This window comes from Mauremys mutica, chromosome 10 (assembly GCF_020497125.1).
Source record: "Mauremys mutica isolate MM-2020 ecotype Southern chromosome 10, ASM2049712v1, whole genome shotgun sequence".
NCBI lineage: Eukaryota > Metazoa > Chordata > Testudines > Geoemydidae > Mauremys > Mauremys mutica.
Window position 1 is genome coordinate 40685639 of NC_059081.1, and position 19736 is coordinate 40705374.

Consider the following 19736-nt stretch of genomic DNA (forward strand, 5'->3'; position numbering starts at 1 on the left):
GGGCTACTAGGATGATCTGAGGAATGGAAAACTTGTCTTATGAAAGGAGACTCAAAGAGCTTGGCTTGTTTAGCCTAACCAAAAGAAGGCTGAGGGGAGATATGATTGGTCTCTATAAATATATCACAGGAATAAATACCAGGGAGGGAGAGGAATTATTTAAGATCAGTACCAATGTGGACACAAGAACAAATGGATATAAACTGGCCATCAGGAAGTTTAGACTTGAAATTAGATGAAGGTTTCTAACCATTAGAGGAGTGAAGTTCTGGAATAACCTTCCAAGGGGAGCAGTGGAGGCAAAAGATATATCTGTCTTCAAGACTAAGCTTGATAAGTTTATGGAGGGGATGGTATGATGGGATAGCCTAATTTTGGCAATTAATTGATCTTTGACTATTAGCAGTAAATATGCCCCATGGCCTGTGATGGGATGTTAGATGGGGTGGGATCTGAGTTACTACAGAGAATTCTTTCCTGGGTGTCTGGCTGGTGAGTCTTGCCCACATGCTCAGGGTTTAGCTGATCGCCATATTTGGGTCGGGAAGGAATTTTCCTCCAGGGCAGATTGGCAGAGGCCCTGGGGGTTTTTCGCCTTCCTCTGCAGCGTGGGGCACGGGTCACTTGCTGGAGGATTCTCTGCACCTTGAAGTCTTTAAACTATGATATGAGGCCATCAATCACTCAGAGATAGTTTAGGGGGTTGTTGCGGGAGTGGGTGAGTGAGATTCTGCTGCCTGCATTGTGCAGGAGGTCAGACTAGACGATCACAGTGGCCCCTTCTGACCTTAAAGTCTATGACTCTATAACAGAACAGAATAGAATCCTAACTCCTATTGTGGAGCCCTATCCGCTGGACTATGCTAAATCAGGCTAGGCCAAGGCAGGGGCATGTGTGATATGTCTTCAGAGGTCATAGACCCACCAGGAAAATAACCCCAGAGGGGGCTTGTAGAGGATTGGGCTATGTACTGAGGCACTAAGTTACATTGTAGGCAGCTATGGGGTTGCAGCCACAGCTACCGGAATAGGGAATTCTGTCATCAGTCCCTAGAAACAGTCCTCACTGTTTATGTTTAGCATGTAAACAGACTGAAGAGCGCTAACTAGTGATAAGTGTCACCCAGACTGCCAGCTCTCCTGAACTATATTAAATAAAAAAGTTGTTATATTAGTTCCATACTGAAAAAGATGTTACGTAAATATGATGACCGTAAGAAGGGCAACCCCTCCCAGAGTACCCTCCACCATTAAGCCATGGCAATGACAGGCACACCTGCCTCAGTTTCCCCTCTTATGTAACCCAATAATTCCATGCAAGGTTTATCCTGTAATCCATACACATGATTTATTACTAGAGCATAGTTCAAATAATCCTTAATAACAGTCACAAATATATAATCATTTCTCATCCCAGTGCAAACAGTCCTTAAGATCACCCGACATCTCATCCCACAGTGCACTACATATCACACACCAGCATCTTTGACCATGCTTGGACTCTGTCAGTCCTTCCCTGTCCTTGTACCAGGCCACCTTAGCCCTTTCAACTATTTCCTCCCAGCAGTAACCATATTTCTTCGCAGCAGGAAGCCTCACAGCCATTCTGCTGGGAGCATGCTTGCTAGGGGAGCATCCTTTACTTCCCCTGGCCCTCTCATGGTTCCTCTGGGTCCAGTTCTCCAGTCCTGGAGATGTCAGCAGGTAAACTCTGCTGCTGCTCCTCCTGCCTTCAGCCTTCTCCAGCCCTTGGTTCTGGCTCTCCATCTTGGGGACACCAGCCAGCAAACCCATCTTGCTTCTCTCCTGCCTTCAGTGTTCTCCCAGGAACCACCTTCTTCCTTCCAGCGGACTCCACTAGTCCCCTGGAGTCTGGCAGCTATCACCCGTTCTTCCTGACTGAACCACTCTGCTCTGACTCACTGAGAGACTCCCTCTTACTGGGTCTCCAAGTGCTAACCTCCTATCCTTTTCACACAAAGAAACCTGCTTCTCTCACACGCAGATTGTGTTTGACCTTCAAGGAACCTACTGGGCTACTCTCATCCCAAACCAGAACACCTTCCCCACAGACATATTACTCAAACATTCCATAAAACATTTCACAGTACACATCATATACACGCAAGAAGTTCCCCAAGTTTTTCACCAAAAACTTTAAAACAGTCCACAAAGGACCAAGCACCTAATCCATATATAGGCGCCAACTCCATTGGGTGCTCCAGGGCTCAGGACTAGGGGCAGGGATTGGGGTGCAGGAGGGGGTTCAGGGTGTAGGCTTTGGCTGGGCAGCACTTACCTCAGGTGGCTCCCAGAAGCAACTGGCATGTCCAGCTCCTAGGCGGAGGGGCCATGGGGCTCTGCGCACTGCCCGCGCCCACAGATGCCACCTCTGCAGCTCCTATTGGCCGTGGTTCCCAGCCAATGGGAGCTGCAGAACTAGCGCTCAGGGCGGGGGCAGTGCATGGAGCCCCCATGGCTACCGCTGCTGCTTGGAGCTAGACATGCCAACCGCTTCTGGGAGCTGCAGGGAGCCTGCCTTAGCCCCGCTGCACTGCCGACCGGACTTTTAGCAGCCCGGTCAACAGTACTGACCGGAACTGTCATGGTTGCTTTTCGACCAGGCATTCCAGTCGAAAACCGAAAGCCTGGCTATCCTCCATGCATACAGGAAGGGGAAGCTATAAAAGGGACAAAACAAGGCTTTCATAAATGTACAGATATGACCCAGCCCTTCTTTTGTGCATACTTCTGAATGTCATGACTTAAGCAACATCTTCCAGCCTCAGAAGGACTCCAGTCTGTAGTACCATCATGGGGTTTGGGTATATTGTATCAGAAGTTATAACGTCAATCAGTGGCTGAGCTGGATCAGGGAAAACCTTGTACTGGAAAAGGTGGCAAAAACAGGAAATTGTGAATGACAGAGAAACCTGAAAAGTGTGGTTTCAAAATATCTGAAATGTGAAGTTAGGTATTGATATGAGGGTCTGTGTCTGACCTGATGCTCTCAGAGGAGTTCAGAAGAAAAAGCTGAACTTTTACAATCTATTAAAAACAAATTATAGATAAAGAATATTAGAAATGCCAGACCAAGAATCTAAGATTTTCAAAATAAATACTCAGTAGCAGGCTCTGAGTTTTTCTGAACCATTAAAGATAGACTCAATCAAGTGTTGCCTGCTAAGAAAATTGAAGGACAGAGAGCAGTAAAAACTGTTCTTAAAGCATGTCCTACTTTAAGTCTATAAAATAAAATTCTCAGAGTTTGAGAATCGCTAGAGATGTTCTTTGCTGAGGAGTCAAGGTTAGACTATAACCGGTTTATACACCAGCTCTACCAAAATAAAAGGAATATAATGTTGGACATGAAGAAACATGTTTTCATTTTGTGACAGGAAGGCCCAGAGTGTTTAGCGACAGAGGCAGTTTTACATATATCTAGGACCCAAACTATATGTCCATATAACAAGTAATAGCAGAACTTTGAGTTATGCCTGGAAGTAAATATGGAACGAGTTCAGTCCTTAGAGCATGGATGTAATATGCTCCTTGTGACTAAAAGGACTAAGGAAGCAGACTACCATATTGTGTCTTCAGGGTAGCCTCATGTAGCTTTCATTTCAATAAACCTACCTAGAGGTCACAAATAGAAGGAAAACTGTATTAAGCTCTATATCAATCATGCTTAAATATCATGTAGATCAGGGGTTCTCAAATTTGGGGGTCGGGACCTCTCAGGGGGTCGTGAGGTTATTACATGGGGGGTAGTGAGCTGTAAGCCTCCACCCTGAACCTAGCTTTGCATCCAGCATTTATAATGGTGTTAAATATATTAAAAAGTGTTTTAATATATAAGGGGGGTGGTCGCACTTAGAGGCTTGCTATTTGAAAGGGGTCACCAGTACAAAAGTTTGAGAACCACTGATGTAGATAATAGGTGCCCAAGAAATTCCAAAGATCACAGAGAAATTATCACAACTGTTGCATTAAACACAAATGAAAACCCCACACTAACTTGTTCTCCACGAATAATCTGAGACCCAGAGTACACCTTGTCATGGTTACAGGGCTAGCTGCACCTCTGACCCCACTCTGGTTTCTCTGAATACACCCCTTCAGGTGTTAGGCTTTTTGCCTTTATCCCTCCTGGAGTGAAATCTAGTGATTATCCCTTTCAGACTGGGTCTTGGGTTACAGTATCCTTATTCATGCCTACCCAAGCAGGTCCAATCTCCCCTTTTGAGAGCCTGTGACCAGCGGTGAATTCAGCAGTTCTCAAACTTCTTTTGCTGGGACCCCATTTGAAAATAATTCAGGCTGTGACAACTCCCACACAAAAAGTGATGACCCCCCCATACCATACCACCCTTACTTCTGTGCCGCTGCTGGCAACGGCCCTGCCTTTAGAGCTGGGGGCCCAGCCAGCAGCCATAGCTCTCTGGCCATCTAGCTCTGTAGACAGCACAGAAGTAAGGGTGGTAATACTGTGACACCCCTAAAATAGGCTTGCACCCCTTTTGGATTGGGACCCCCTGTTTGAGAAACAATGGAAAAAAGTGACCAGACAGCCTTCTCAAACTCAAGGATTGTTTAATCTTACCAGTATGAACAAAGCATAACATAAGAGAAAGGAGATTTAAAAGACAACAAAAGGTTTGCCCCCCCACACACACCTATCTTACCTGGAATTTTAGGCAGGCCTATCTTACCCCTCTGGGGTTGTGGGTCTCAGACTGTTCACCTGAACAGCAACTCTCTAGCCTCCAGATGGAGAGTCCTTTTCAACTATTTATAGTGATTTTGATCTGTTGGTTCCTGGCACTCGCAAAATAAGCTGTGTAACTTAGCTGGAGCCTGCAAGTTAAGCTCTTCAGTTAATAGCTCAGGCTTTTCCTCTTTATCCCCCACCTCCAAGTGTTTACCAGGATGTGTCTTATCTCAGGTTATTATTTCATTTCCTGCTTGTGTTTTCAACAGCCTGCTATTAAATTAACCCAACATATTCATACAGTAAACATTCCAATAACCAGGTTAAGATACAATATTTATTAATTTTATGACAGTACAGCCCCATATCCTTCACCGCCCCCTAAATTATTAACTTCAACTACAAAAGATGTACACTCCCTTTTAGTCATGCAGGCAGACACTTTCCTTACTGTACTTTTTAGATGCTACCTTTAATCAACCAGCATCACTTCCCTTTTATCTTCCGCCTTCTTACTGAGCCTCAGCCAGCCTACTAACATCCAAGCTGCCACTGTGGCAAGGCACTGAGAAAGCAGCATTCATATCTGTCCAGGAAAGGAAATCTCAGGCTCCATTCTTATACTTGTTAACACTCCTATGGGCACTGTGGACTATCATCATCATTTCTGATCTCATGCTATGTGTTATTGTGGCAATCCTATCATATGCAATAATTTTGTCTATATAGTCCCAAAGAGATTTTATGACTGGAGGTGTTTTTTCCTATTGGCTAGAATCTATGATCACTCGCTCCCAGTATTGTAGGGTAATTTTTAATTTCTCATTTGAATTTGTCAAATTTTGTTTTGAAAACAGAGAGTACCTGAGTCATATCTACTTCATACGCTCCCAGAAGCACTTTGCTTGTTCTATAGCAGTGTTTCCCAAATGGTGAGTTGTCGGGTGGTTCTAGATGGGTTGTAGGTGCAGTTTGGAGGGGAGACCCTGGATGTCAAAGTCATGGAATTTAAGGCCAGACAGGACCACCACATCATCTAGTCTGACCTCCTGTGTCTCACACGCCACTAACACCAGCATGCTAAACCCAACAACTGACATTGACTAGACTGGACAGAAGACTAGACCAGAGGTGGACAAACTACAGCCCGCGAGCCCCATCCAGCCCCCAGGACCCTCCTGCCTGGCCCCTGAGTTCCTGGCCCAGGGGGCTAGCCCCCGGACCCTCTGCTGCTGTTTCCTCTCCCCCACGGCCTCAGCTTACTCCGCCGCCAGCGCAATGCTCTGGGCAGCGGGGCTGCTGCAGAGCCTGGGGCAGTGCAGCTGCAGAGCCTGGCCTGACCTGGTGCTCTGTGCTGTGTGGTGGCATGGCTGGCTCCAGCCGGGAGGCACGGCTGTAGCGCTGCCTGCCGGTTCTCCAGGCAGTGCGGTAAGGGGGCAGGGAGCGGGGGGGTTGGATAGAGGGCAGGGGAGTTCGAGGTGGTGGTCGGGGGCAGGGGTGCGGATAGGGGTTGGGGTGGTCGGAGGGCAGGGATCCCCAGGGGGCAGTCAGGAAGGAGAGGAGGGGTTGGGTGGAGTGGTAGGGGCCAGTCAGGGGCAGGGGTTCTGGGGGCAGTCAGGGAGAAGGGGTGGTTGGATGGGGCAGGGGTCTCCAGGGGGAAGTCAGGAATGAGGGGAGGGGTTGGATGGGGCAGCAGGGGCAGTCAGGGGCAGGGGTTACGGGGGCAGTCAGGGAGAAGGGGTGGTTGGATGGGGCAGGGGTCCCAGGGGAGGCAGTCAGGAATGAGAGGAGGAGTTGGATGGGGTGGCAGGAGGCAGTCAGGGGTGGGGGTTGGATGGGACAGAAGTCCTTGGGGGGCCATCAGGGGGAAAGAAGCAGGAGGGGGCAGATAGGGGGCGGGGGCTGGGCCACACCTGGCTGTTTGGGGAAGAACAGCCTCTGCTAACTGGCCCTCCATACAATTTTGGAAACCCGATGCGGCCCTCAGGCCAAAAAGTTTGCCCACCCCTGGACTAGACTGTTATGTGCCATATGCAGAGAATAGGCAGGACCAGGGTGCACCAGTGCCTGAGGCCCCACAAGGGCGATAGATTAAGGGCGATAGACCCAGCTAATGACCTTCATCCACATGTTGCAGAGGAAGGTGAAAAATCCCAAAGGTCACTGGCAGTCTGACATGGGGGAAAATTCCTTCCCAACCCAACATGCGGTGATCAGTTAGCCCCTGAGCATGTGTGCAAGAATTAGCCAGCCAAACACCTGAGAGAGAGAAAGCTTGGTGCCACCTTGTTAGCCAAAAGGGCTCGTTTCCCCCTGGAGCTTACCTAATTACACCAAGGAGGCACGGAGACAGGAAGACAAGTACCACACCCTTTATTGATCGGTCAGCTGAGCGGGTGTTCCTCTCGGCTAGTGCCAGAGAAAGAGACACACCTTTCATGGCCAAGCGGCCTACCTTTATAGCCGGTAACAAACAACTTAGCCTACGTTTGTCTACGTCATTTGGTTGACCTATAGACCCTGTACATGTATCTATTAGGGGATAATTGGGTACGCAGGATACATATATCATTTTGTGGGGGTTACAAGAGACATACAGCTGTTGAGGATACATTTGTCATTCTGAAGGGGACACAAGATACATCCGTTGACCCTTTGTACTAGATACTTTGGATGCATACATGTGAACGCAGCTGCATACACTTGGGGAGCCAACATATACTTGGGGAGCCAAACAAAACTGATAAGCGAAATAGCTGACTTAGGTAGATACACGGCCTTCAGTCTAATGAGTTCTGTAAGCTTTCCAACACAGTTTGGACAAGCATAACATAACTTTGGTTTACTCAGGCCTAATACAAAAAGGCTTCATTAGCACTATGATTTTCCAACAACCTCAGAGCCCTAGCCGTCTCTGTCCTATGTCCCATCTCTAGCCGTGGACATCCCTTATGCTTCTGAGGAAGGAGATTAAAAAAAACAACAAAAACAACAAAAAGCACCTCTCAGAAGGAAATCCCTTCCTGACCCCTGCAGGTGGCAGGCTGGGTCACAAAAAAAAAAAGAAAATGCAGTTGGTGGGTCACCTTAGTAAAAAGATTTGGAACCACTGACCGATGGCCATGCTTTCAAGAGAACCTAATATAAAAAGCTTCTTACTGGATCTATATTTCTCATTTAATGAGTATTTTTGGAATTTAATTATTATTTTCTTAAATCTAGGAGGTACTTTGCAATGGTTTCTGTAATATAGTTTCCAAAGATTTATGGTCTGTTTCTACCTTATAGCATTTCTGCCCTAAACATACTAATAAAATAATTTGCAACAAAAAACAATTGCTAGCATTTTTTTTCAATCTGAGCAAAGTATTGTTGTGTTTTAATCAGTGCTTTGGAAACATATATTGTTGGATGATCATCTTGCAGAGACATAACCCCCTAACCCCTAAAAGCTTGTCCTGACTGAGCTCTGAAACTCTTTGTTACTCAACATATTTCAGTAACAATGTTTCAATATTTTAATTCCAGAAAGTTTTTTCTTGACAGTCTGCTTAGTGGTATTCTGTAATGTCCTCAAACAACAGTCTGATGGGAATATTTCATTGTAACAAATTAGGGATGAATTGCTTAGATGTTAACAAATCCATGACTCTCTCTATAGGAACATCTTTTTTCAGTACATTTCCATTTCTACATTTGCCTCCACCTTTCTTGGGTTCAGTCAGACTCCTTTGTCACTTGCATTTTAAAGACGAGGCATGACCTTCTCAACTTCTCTTGGGGCTAGCACTTGTGTTTGATAGCCTTATTCAAACCTCTTCAATCTATAAAAATCCTTAACTTGTTTGATTTTACACTGATGATCAGACAGCTGGTGCCCTAATTCAGCTCAGTAACATTTAATGTTACCATCTAGTCAAGTTTGATTTCTTTGATTTCGTAGAAGTTCTCATCCTGGAGGTTGCCAACTCCATCTGGGGTCAGGGCCCTCCACAGCCTGGATGAATGGGAGAGGGCTATTGGGATGGTCCTAATATGGAAAAGGGGGCTGTAGTATGGAAAAGGTTGAGATTCACTCCTTTATGTGGTGCATGTATTTTTCATAACACAGGGATTTATAGCATTAATACATCCCCAGCTTTTAAACACCTCATCAAATTATTTAAGAATATTTTTTGTATCCTGTTCAGTGGATAAGTTATACACTTGAAGACTATTCAACACAAGTACACCTGTTTCCATTAGTTAAAATTGACCCAAGTGATACATGCCTGTACATCATTTTATGGCCACTATATGAACATGTTTAGTTTTCTGTTTTAACATTGGCTGATCTTTAAGGGTTTTTTTGTATATGCTTGCTGTTGACACATTGTACTCAGTTATTTTTTGTTGATTTATGTTATAAACTTCATATTTGTACTTCATCAGTCATATACGTGTGTGACAGGGGACCTCAAATTCTCTATTCCAGAGAACTCTTCAATAGCAGGGTTTGTTTTTCCCTTTGCTTTTTAAAATTTTCTTCTTACTTTAAGGAGGGCAGTTTGGAAAGTGCTCACATCTCTCTCCTTTTTCTCTTTCTTTGACTTAAATTTTCCTATTTCTGGATGCTTCTCTATGCCAGGAGCTGTGTGTTGTAGCAAAGGCATTCAAAAATTAGAATAGTCTATTTATAAACCAAATCCCTCCCACAGGCTGCATTAAATCAGGGAAGAACATTTATAGGGATCCTACAATACATACAGCACTATTCCTGATAGCTGGGAGTATAGATGAACTGAGAGAGTGAGAGAGATCCTTGCCACTGCTGCTATTTCAGTGGGGCTAATTATAGTAGAAAAGTTAAACAGTTAAGTGTTTGAAAGGTTGGGGTCTATCATTGTAATATAACATTCACACCAATTATTCTCTTCCTATTTTTAAGGTTAATTTTAAAATATTTCTGTTTTCAAGTGATTTTTTTTAAAACAGTGTGTTGAGTACTTTTCTGTACAGCTCTTTGATATTGATGAAAGCTGCAGTATACACTGACAAATGTATTTTAAATTAATTCATAATAATATATATCTAATTTGTTGTAAAAGTGGAGAAAAACAGTATCTAGATAGAGGTGACCTCAAAGACAACTTCACTCTGCAGCATAAAAGTACTGCAGAAGTATAGCTTATTGTACAACTAAAACACGTGCAGAAGTCAAACAGTCTTCCAGCAACTCTACTCGATTAAAAACAATCTTTAAGGCAGGGTAATACTGCAAACACCTTATGGTTTGTACCACTAACATACTCTTTGCCTTTTGCTGCCTAGAACATATATTTACTCCAAAATCACCATCAGCTGCAAAAATGAGAGGTTTTATAGAACTGAAAGAGTAAATATAGAGATGCTGACCCTTGCTGTGACTAAGCAGTGCCAAGTGCAGCCAACAGGGTTGGAGGGGCAATGATGCCTTTGCATGCCCTCAGTCCTGGCTGGTATGGGTGTCTGGCCACCTGAAGGGAATTGGATGGCTCTTTGGAATGAAAACATGGACATTTTAAAAAGTACTATTCAGGGCACAATTCAGTCAGGTGGTGAGCGCCTTGAACATTCATTGACTTCAGCAGAGTTTAAGAGCACTCATCGCCTGGCTGAATTGCTCCCTAGAATAGTGATTTTTCTAAGTGATGATATTTTTTTATTCCCTGGAGTCATCCAGTTCCATTTCAGGATGCATCCTCAATTAAGTCCTATTTTTTGTATTACAATTTATACTTGGTGTTTTATATTTATTCCACTCACTCTCATGGTTCTGTGTTGTGCTCATTGTCCTCCCTACTAAGAAATGCAGAATGTAGGAGCGACAGTCAGCAGTGCTGCTCCTAAATTAGCCACAAAATTTGTTACAGTTACATAAGGTGTCTTTTCCATAGCTTCTGCAGTGCTCCCAGCCCCCGGAAGGCCAGAAGCAAAGGATGGATAGAGACTATCAGATCTGGACCGCTGACATAGTAGTGCCTATTGCTAGATTATTTGACTGGCAACTTCACTGCAATTCAAAATTTAAAACAGAGGTGATTGTGATTTTTGTGGTGAGAATAGCAAAGAAGAAAGTTTACCAGAGAGAAAAAAAATAGCTGAAGGGGAAGTATCTGAGAAATAACAAAACTACAGGCCCAGTTTCCAAACTGTTTCATTAGCCCAGCAAGAGGGTAGTATAGGAGCAAGTACCAACTTACATCAAAAAGCAAAGAAAATAATGTACGTTTTGGGAGGCAGGCAGTGGGATATACTAACCCTTTAAGGTGGCAGAGGGCTCAAGGGCCATTCTAACGTTTTCCAGGGTTGTTCCTACAAATGGATCACCAGGGCACAAAAGAAACAGTGGTTAGGAGAAAGGAAGTGGTCTCAAGGTATCAGCTGGTGGTTTAAAGACAAAACCACTGTCCATTCTACTTAGTGCTGGGGATTGGAGCCACTTCCTGCTCTTAGAATGCAGACACTGTGGAAGAAGTGGGAGCTGATGTCTTATAGAGGCAGGGAAAATGGTGTCTGCGCTATATTTCCAGATTTCTGGAGAATTCAGGAACCCCGATAGGAATGCTGGAAAGGAGGAAACCCCAGGGAGGGGATGGTTTTGGTTTTGTTACAGTACTCTGTTCAACACTTTTGTGCCCACCAGCTCTCTGAGGAGAGTCAGCAACCCAGCATGAATACCTGGGAGGAAGAAACCCTGTGGAGGTGCAATTTTTTTTAAATCAGAGTTTGAACTCTATTACTAGACGCTGACTGTAATTGCCAGATCTTAGGTGGAAAGAGTCTGAAATCCCGACAGAGAGGTCTACAGAGGGGATATCTTGTTTGAGCTGTGTTATAAGATTCTTTAATTTGTTTGGACTTTGCCACGAAGAAGAGTCAAGGTTGTAGGCAGGAAGAAAACCCACACTGGGAAGATTAGTGCCTGTTTTGTTTTCAAAGCGACTCAATGGGGGTGACCTGCTACATGGCAATACAAATGTCAGTGGCATTGTAATTTGATGGAAGAGCACTACTTTTGTATATTGCCTTCCTATTTCTTCTACAAAGCATGATTAACACAGGTTTTGTTTTGATAAATTGCACTCAGAATTGGTTTTAGGGGAAAGCAAGGCTCCCAAACTCAAGTGGGACGAGACTACTGTACATTCAACTCTTTTCAAGTGAAAAATGCCTTACTTCAGAGAATACTAGTATAGTTATAGTGACATCTTGAAACTCTCCAATTTGTTCAAAAACCAAAACCAAAAGAAAAGCTGAGCATACAGGTGTTTACAGATAGAGCCTGATACTCCACTGTCATGCATCTGGTATAGTCATTAGCAACTGTGCGAAGTTATTACAAATGCTAGCAAACAAATGGTTTGGCAGCACTTATCAATCACTATGTACAGGTGTACATGACTATATCAGGTCCTGGCAGTGAAGAGTCACTTCCATAGGATCCAGTATATTTTAGGGAAGAGAAGGACTATGATAGGGTTCTGATAAATTGAATCAGTGGGGTTGGAAAAGATTCAAACACAGTCCATGAGCGATGAAGTAAAAACTACTCTTTGACACAATAATAGAATCATAGATTTTAAGGTCAGAAGGGGCCACTGTGATCGTCTAGTCTGACCTCCTGCACAATGCAGGCAGCAGAATCTCACCCACTCACTCCTGCAACAACCCCCTAACCTATCTCTGAGTGATTGATGGCCTCAAATCATAGTTTAAAGAATTCAAGGCGCAGAGAATCCTCCAGCAAGTGACCTGTGCCCCATGCTGCAGAGGAAGGCGAAAAACCCCCAGGGCCTCTGCCAATCTGCCCTGGAGGAAAATTCCTTCCCGACCCAAATATGGCGATCAGCTAAACCCTGAGCATGTGGGCAAGACTCACCAGCCAGACACCCAGGAAAGAATTATCTGTAGTAACTCAGATCCCACCCCATCTAACATCCCATCACAGGCCATGGGGCATATTTACTGCAAATAGTCAAAGATCAATTAATTGCCAAAATTAGGCTATCCCATCATACCATCCCCTCCATAAACTTATCAAGCTTAGTCTTGAAGACAGATATGTCTTTTGCCCCCACTGCTCCCCTTGGAAGACTGTTCCAGAACTTCACTCCTCTGATGGTTAGAAACCTTCATCTAATTTCAAGTCTAAACTTCCTGATGGCCAGTTTATATCCATTTGTTCTTGTGTCCACATTGGTACTGAGCTTAAATAATTCCTCTCCTTCTCTGGTATTTATTCCTGTGATATATTTGTAGAGAGCAATCATATCTCCCCTTAGCCTTCTTTTGGTTAGGCTAAACAAGCCAAGCTCTTTGAGTCTCTTTCATAAGACAAGTTTTCCATTCCTCAGATCATCCTAGTAGCCCTTCTCTGTACCTATTCCAGTTTGAATTCATCCTTCTTAAACATGGCAGACCAGAACTGCCCCCTTCACTAGCCTGTCTGTTCCTCTGCCTGGTTCTCCTAGTCTTCCCCTCAAACTTCCACACAAAGTCCCTTGTTTACAACTCTGTTTGCTGGCTCCTCTGCCACTGCCTGACTGGCTGGCTACCTTTATAGGACCCCTAATCAGAGAAGCCCCGCCCCCTATTCAGGGCTCAGCTTCTCTCCCAGCACACTGCCCCTACCAGCCTCTACAGATACAAATACCTTCTCCTCCAACAGAACTCCCACTCAAACTCCCCTGTTTGCTGGCTCCGGTGCCGCTGCAGCTGTCACTGTATGTAATTTGAGAAAAGATTGTAAAATGAAAAAACAAAACACACTTTGAAGGGCACCATTGAGTAATTTTTCTCCTTAGTATTTTTGATACACTTTAACATGTTATGATACCATTGACTATTACTTTTACATCATTAGTCTGTATTTCTGGGATGTGGGGAAAAGAAAGTTACTCAAGGACAATAGCTGAAAAAGGGACATTATTCACAAAATACTAAATACAGAAGAGTGCTTTAAGATCTGGAACAGGCTGCAACCTTACCCATGTCAGCTGGAGTTCTTACAAGATTACAACAGCTGTGTCACTTTAAAGATAGCACTTCTACAATAATGATGGAGACTAAAACTGGCTGGATGCTATCAGAGGTCAGTGTAGTACACTCAAAGGAGCTGTGACATGTTCCTGTAGCCTTACTCATTAGAGCAGCAAAGAGCATCATAGCTATGTAGGTAAGAAAGAAGTTAGTGGGGAAGATAGTATGCATCTTGGTGGAGAAATTCCACTGTTGAGAAAAGATGTATAAAAGTCTAGGGAGTTTGAGGCAGCGATCATCTCCCAGAGGCACTGCCTGATGTGCAAGTACATTGTTAGGGTGATCAAGTGGGTGTACAACTCAGTAAGATTCAGGAATATGATATGAGTACGGCAATCCTAGAAGAATGGGCTCTAGGTACCCATTCTACCTTTGGGGTGACAGTGATGTAGGTAGAAAGGCTAATTTACAGACAAAGATTTGAACACATAAAAGCCTAAAGTTTGTGTAGAACCCAATAGCTCAGGGAATCCTCTAGTTTAATATTTTCACGGGAATCAATCGCAAGACAAGTTTTAGTCCCTGTATCATGAAAATTCCAGTCATTCAGCTTGCAACTGAACCCTTGGACAATATTATTTTAAATTTCACGGCAGTGTTCTCATTTTTAGGAGAGGATCATGTAACTATTTTGCTGCATCTAATTGTTTAGAACAGAGCCATCTCAGCTATGTTGTAGCTTACTTCCTAATTCTCCATCTGAGAAAAAGCTAGCAGAGCAGTAAAGCTGCACTCACAACTAATATTTTCCCAGTGATTTAATTTGGAAAAATATTTTTCACTTCCTATTCTAAGTTGTGGTGCAGTATTGCTATGAGGTGTAAACAGTTTCCATATTCCACATTCAAAAAATGGTTCCCTTTCTGTGCTGGATGATGTGATTGCTGTGGGTAGGTCTTCACTGCAGAGTTAACACAAGTGCATTGCTGAAAACCAGCCTGGCTCACCTCTTTGTTGGTTTTGTTAAAACATATTGTTTACAAGAATGTGTTTAGTGTTTGGACTTTATGAAAAGCTGGTGAGCTGCTGCATGCATTAATCTTACTTAAATATTACCTTTATATTATGAGGTACAGATATAAGTGTGTGCTTTGTAACTATAAAAGTGTTTGCTATGAAACTGGAAACCCCCATAGTCAGGAAAGAAGCATTATCAAGTGTGAAATACTAGTTTACCATAAGAGGTGTCATCTCCTGCCCAACAAAAGAAGGCCTAGAGACACCAGAGAAACCATTGTGGAACATCAGTGGACAGAAGACTTCATTGATCGTTCCCCAGTATCCATTAAGAGGGGACATAAGAACAGCCATCCTGGGTCAGACCAAAGGGCCATCTAGCCTGGTATCCTGTCTGCCGACAGCGGCCAATGCCAGGTGCTCCAGAGAAAATGAACGGAACAGGTAATCACCAAATGATCAATCCCCAGTCCCAGCTTCTGACAAACAGAGGCTAGGGACACCATCCCTGTCCATCCTGGCTAATAGCCATTGATGGAAATATCCTCCATGAACTTATCTAGTTCTTTTTTGAACCCTGTTATAGACTTGGCCTTCACAACATCCTCAGGCAAGGTGTTCCACAGGTTGACTGTGCACTGTATAAAAAAATACTTCCTTTTGTTTGTTTTAAACCTGCTGCCTATTAATTTCATTTGGTGACCCATAGTTCTTGTGTTATGAGATGTGCACAAACCCTCATCTCACCACAGTTTTAACTCTGGGAGAAGAGAATAAAAATTCCTGACCAGAAGGAAATGTATCACTCTGCTGCTTGGAACTTGCAGAGGGTAATATTTCTAACCATAAGCAAAGGATCCCCAAGCTGCATAGGTTGGGATAGCCCTAATGGACATACAGAACTTGCACATTATAGCAGCTGCTGTTATGTTTTGGAATCTAAGACTAACTCATTTGAGTGTGTGTTTGCCTGTTTTAACCTTGTAAATAACTCATTTCCTTTTCTTAATTAATAAATCTTTAGTTAGTTTATGACAGGATTGGCTACAGGCATGGTCTTTGATGTGTGATCTGAGGTGAAATTGACCTGGGCTGAGTCACTGGTCCTTTCTGACTGGATATAACCTGAATATTGTTATTTTTCATGTGAGGGACCATCTCTCACAAAGGCAGCCTTGCCTGGGTGGCAAGATAAACCAGAGTGCCTGAGGGGACTGTCTGTGACTCCATTTTAAGTCTGTTATAGTGCTTGAGGAGTTCACACTTAATATGTGGTTGATGAAATCTAATTTTAGAACACATAACCAATTTGGGGTTTGTGCCCTGGTTTTAACAGTCTGCCCTGGGGATAGCACCCACATTTTTGAGCCGCTCCAGATAGCTTGGCGATTGGGGGGATATTATAACATAGGTAGGACAGCTTTGCCAATTTATGACCAATCTCATTATTTGTGTGTGAATATTGTGTGCTGTGGGGTGGGTTTTGCTTCAGAGGAAGGCAGACAAAATGCCATTTCCCTGGCCCTCCTTCTTCTTCTCGCCCTCCTCCCTGGACTTGTATGATCCAAGATGGATTCCAAGCAGAGGGGGGAAAATTTAAACATGCAACTACTCATGTATTGTAGCATGCACTGCTGCATGCTGGCAAAGTAGAGATTATTAACCTGGCATCACACAACCTTCCAGGGCCTCCAATGTTAGTGTTCATGAACCTGCCTCTTTAGTCAACCAGAGCTTGCATAATGAGTAGTGTCCATTCCAGTTTACATATTTATGTATACCAGGTGCAGGGGCAGACAATGGGCATGTGCACCAGCAGTGGCCCCTGCACAGTTTGGGAATCACATTTGTTCAAAACCAGCCATTATTTTGGGGATATTAGCAACCTTCACCACCCATAAGTAAAGCACAGCACACCTCCATCACTACAGTACCAACAGTAACTCACCAATACCAAATTGATTACTCGCAGACTTGTAGTTAGTGTAGGGTAGCCACTTTCCAGATAGCAGCCCACTTCTGGACTGGTCTGGCATCTCTCATCTGCATCTCCTGGTGCTGAAAAACCAGAGAAGCTCCTCAATGCTGTCCTTACTCATGTGGAAGTTCTGTACCCACTGCTGGTCATCCCAGGTCTGCAGGATGACGTACTGCCACCGCTTTGTGCCTGTGGTCCTGTTGCAGAACCACCGGTCAACATAGGTGGAATCCACAGCTATCAGGCCGAGCATCAGTTGTCTCCACTCCACCATGTCTGCAGGCAACTTGCATGATCTCCTCATCAAGGCACACTGCTGCCTTCTCAAGGTGACAAGCTGCTGCCACATTGCCCTGTACCATGTCTCATGCCCTGCATTCATCTGATGTTCCGCAAATGAGTATTGCATTAATGTCAACAGCTGGAACAGGTCATCATCCTGAGCTGGATCCATCCCTTGCTACCCCATCCCTTGCTGAAACATCCCCACAAGCAGTTTGATACATGCCAAGTTGGAAATGTTTTAGTTTACTGATCCAGTGCACTAAGAACACTTGCTCACAGGGGCCAGGGAAGGATAGACAAGTTCTCCCACAATACCCTAGGAAACAATTAATAGAGCAGTGCAGCACTAAGAACCATGTGATATCCCCCCAGAAATCTTAATGCCTAACCCAGGTTAGTACAGTAACAGTGTGGACACAACTACAAGGGTAAGACTTGAGAGTGGCTTAGTCCTTGGATACACATACCCAGGCTTGGCTAACCTGGATTTCCAGACCCAGGTGCCCAAATATGGGTAAAGTGAAGACTTATCCTAAATTTAAGGTTTAATTATAGCTTCCCCTCTGCGGCCTCTGTAAAGAAAAGCAAAAACACATAGCTGTCACAAGCACTCTTTTTTCCCCTTAGGGGGACATGCAATCCAATTACATTTGTGTGTGTAAGGCACTGTCAACCTATCATGCCATTGTTTTAAGTAAAACTTTTGTTTAAAAGTCAGTGGTTATACTAAGATTGTTGTGTTGCTTATAACAATGTATTATGCTTAGTCTTTGAATATTCTGTTGTATATGGATGCTGAAAGGGAATAGATAACGGCCTTCTGAAGTGGGAAGGATAAAACAATGGTAACTTGTTCTAGGAAGGAACCCTTTTGTGGTCATTGCTGTGAAAGATACAAAACCCATAAAATGACATGATCTGTTTTACATATGTAACAGCAAACTGATTGCAGCGCCACACCACCAGAACTAAGCTTGTCACAAGGAATTTTCTGATGAGAATGGTCTTTATCAGGTAAAGTACTCATTTGGTCTGCTTTCTAGCCAAAGCAGTTCTTAGAATGTCTGATATGCTAGTTACAATTCACAGGATTCTTGATATCATCATCTGAGAAATTATGCATTTGTACAAGTCTTTTTCAGAAATCACCACTCATCTCTAACTATATGCTATGTAACTAGAAGGGAAGGACTAGTTCATGGGGCAGAAATTTGTCATGTCAAGAATCCCTGAAAGCCCTATAGCCTATAGTTATGGCTGCCTAATGTGAGTGGGGTAGCTTAAATAATATTGGCAAGAATATTTAATTCCATGGCTGCTCAGAGTTCTAACTGCCAATCTGTATAGAATATCTATTTTATCCTTTTGCCTTTCAATATTGGGAACAATAAATAATTTCTTTCCTGAAGTATAATGAAACCATAAAGTGGGATATATTCTTGCAGAGGATTTGTGGCTGACTGCAGAGAATTTTCAAACTTGCCTAAGGGAGTTTGTTAATAGAAGCTGGGTGCCCAACTCTCTTGGGCAGTTTTGAGAATCCCAGCTGACTTGAAGCTATGCAAGATCCTTTAAATTGACAGCATATTGTTAGGTGTCAAAATAAATTCTTCTCCTATTCCCCACCCACCTATAAATTGTTGAAAAAGTGTTGCTTTTTTACCATGATCTTTCTATAGTTTATCTTTAGGATTTATGTTGTAATTGTTTATCACACTGCTAGCCATGCAATGATTTTTTTTTATGAATTCTGTTCATTTTTCTGATGGCCTGTGATCCAATCTACAATCTATTTAAAAGAAAATGCTTTGTGTGTCATTTTGTGGTTGTGGTTTGGTGTTCTATTTCAGCTTCATTAATATTGATGTAGCTTGTCTCCTAGCTTCTTGGCAGTAGATTATTTGAAATTAATCTTCAGCATTTGCTGTGATTTGTTTCTGTTTTGTATTTCATTCCCTAGTCCAGTTCTTCTCTAGTTAATTTTGTTGTCTTTATTTTTATGCACTTGCTATGACAGTTCTCCTACTTGTACTACTGTGGTGTGTCATGTTCTTTATGGGATCCCTGTTTTGTCTCTGCCTTTCACTGTGATTTTCCATCATTATGGACCTCTTGAATAAAAATGTAGCCCTTGTTTCTGACAAAGTCCATGTTCCTTTTCTTTTCTTTCTGTGTGATTTTCCATCATTATGGTTCTTAAATTTCTTGAATAATGATATATACTATGAACAAATGGATGGAGCCGTAATGGCTTCATCAGTGTTTTCTAAAATGTATCCACAGCTTTTAGAGCATACAGTGCCACAGCAGAGTCTGTAACATGTTTGTAAAAAATGGGTTTTGTTTTTAACTATATTTTGTAATCCAGTGGTGACTATTATATCATGCCTTAATTCACACTTTAGCTTACAATATCTATGTCTTAGGATACTGGTTCCAAAATGCTATTCAGGTTGAACAATAAGCTCTAGTTCTAAATGTCTTTGAACAAAGAGGTAAAAATATATCACCACTTTGTAATGTTTACAAAAATAGCTACTAATTTATGGAAATATGTTAGGATTTTACATACAGGAAGTATGGACTTCAACATGCTTATTTAAAAAGTTAAGATCACAACAGAACTGTTCTATTTGAGGTTCTGTAGCTGATTTAAAAAGGTGTACTGAATGCTTAGAATAACTTAACACATTAAGGGAAAACTAAGTGATAGAAGAATTAATTAAGTTAAATTAGTTACATTGT

General features: G+C 43.0%; 1 protein-coding gene across 2 annotated transcripts in view; it reads left to right on the forward strand.

Moving 5' to 3' along the window:
• SP9 (Sp9 transcription factor) overlaps positions 1-19736 on the forward strand; it is a 52033-nt gene that overhangs the window by 904 nt on the left and 31393 nt on the right. The window contains exon 1 of one of the 2 annotated variants that reach the window (XM_045031966.1): positions 17928-18005. The exons of the other annotated variant lie outside the window; for it this stretch is intronic. The gene's annotated coding sequence lies outside the window, so the exon portion shown is untranslated. Of the gene's footprint in view, positions 1-17927; positions 18006-19736 lie in introns of those variants that run through there. 2 annotated transcript variants of the gene reach the window in all.